Source organism: Tiliqua scincoides, chromosome 1, assembly GCF_035046505.1.
Source record: "Tiliqua scincoides isolate rTilSci1 chromosome 1, rTilSci1.hap2, whole genome shotgun sequence".
Lineage (NCBI taxonomy): Eukaryota > Metazoa > Chordata > Lepidosauria > Squamata > Scincidae > Tiliqua > Tiliqua scincoides.
This window is the reverse complement of record NC_089821.1, coordinates 212,623,849-212,625,852: the sequence shown is the minus strand read 5'-3', so window position 1 is coordinate 212,625,852 and position 2,004 is coordinate 212,623,849.

The following is a 2,004-nucleotide window of genomic DNA, read 5'->3' as shown; positions in this document are numbered from 1 at the left end:
CATAGGTTTTTTCCTTTTTTGATGACCTAAATGATCTGTTATATGGAATGACATTCTGTGTCTGTGTGTAAGAGACTGAAATAAAAAAGTACTTAAGGAGATGAAGGAATGTCATTATCAATTATGTCTAGGTTCTGGAATGAAAATATTTCATCCCTTGATATACTTCACTTGCAAAACATAAATTCACTTAATAGCTGAAAACAATTTAACTTGTATTAGTATTCCCTGTTGAATGCCTAAACTATTTGCCTTTTTTCTAGAGCTATGATAAAAGTTAAGGCATCTGAGTTACCTCAGAGAATTCTAAGAGTTGTTTCCTACATTACTCTCTTATCTGTGCTTCTCAAAGACACTTCACTGTTCATAATGTAGGAAATCTTTAGAGATGTGGTGGCTTCCAAGAAAGCCTTCAAAGAAGGCCTCTCCTGAACACTAGAGGACTTGTAGAAAGAGCAGGGGCAGCTATAGGATAGGAGGAATAGCATAAAAAGCAGATAGGGCTTCTGTGAGCACAGGATTGATGCCACCACACAACTTTTAAGAAATTGTTCATATGCTGCCTCCCCTTCCCTAGCTCTTAGGGGCCTGCTTTTGTTGATTAAGCTGTAATTCTGATGGATCTTCAGGATTTCATAGGCCAGTGTTTCTCAAACTTTGGGTTGGGACCCACTAGGTGGGTCGTAAACCAATTTCAGGTGGATCCCCCATTCATTTCAATGTTTTACTTTTAATATACAGTGATGCCTTGCAAGACGAATGCCTCGCGCAACGAAAAACTCACAAGACGAAAGCGTTTTGTGATTTTTTTTTGGTAACTTGCAAGACGAATTTTTCTATGGCCGTGCTTTGCAAGATGAATTTTTTGCATTTTTTTTTGTTTTAAATCGCGATTCGCAAGACGAAAATTTCGCAATACGAAACGACTCGCGGAACGAATTAATTTCATCTTGCGAGACACCACTGTATTAGACTTAATATTACCATGGTATGTGACTGCATTTGGGGGAATGTTACAGATCTATACTTTGAACAGGCTACTCTATACAGGTTGAGACTAATTATTCACGTGGGTTCTGTTCCAAGCACTCGCTGTGGATAAAAAAAACGCACTATAGCACATCAATTTTAAAAACCGTTTCTTTCCTCCAGTGATTGAAAAACAGCCTTGCTGACTTTTTGACACCAAGATAAGAGTCAATAAGAAGACAATCCATCAGCACTTCACTCAGGCCCTCCCTTCACCAATGCAAAATGATCCCTTTCTTTCATGTGCTAGGGGAAGGGAGGAAGGGAGGGGTCCAAAGGAGAAAGAAGGATTGATGGATTGTTAACCTGCTGCCCCCCCTCTCATTAAAGAGGCTGTTGTTAAAGGACTGTTCAGTTTTTAAAACTGATTTTAAAGGGATGCATTTTTCCCCTTCTCCAGGGATCAGCACATTCTTTCTCATTTGCAGAGGCCATTCGTGTTGAGTCAAATCCGTGTATAAATAGGCTGGACCTGTATATGCTTTTAAAGCTGATAGTCAGTGGGACTTACTCCCGGCTAAGTGTGGGTAGGATTGTTAAATTTTCTTGCTTGATGATGTCATTTCTGGTCACAGCATCACTTCCAGTGGGTCCTGACAGATTCTCATTCAAAAAAGTGGGTCCTGGTGCTAAGTTTGAGAACCACTGACATAGGCCATAAACATTCACCAGAGGTAACATCGAGTGCATACATTTCACTGTCCATATCTGGGAGAGTGGGCAGCAAAATGGCAGGTGTGTTTCAATGTAAGTAAATGTAAAGTCACACATTGGGGCAAAGTATCAAAACTTCAAATATAGGCTAATGGGTCTGAAGATACCATGAAAGGACAGAATTACTGCATTCACATGAGACGACATGTAGACACATGCCTATTTTCCAGAGGCACAAATCTGAATGCTGCTTCCCTTTAGGTGTGACAGAGAGATCTGACTTGAGCTTTTGAGAGCCATACTATTGCAAGACTGTCATTG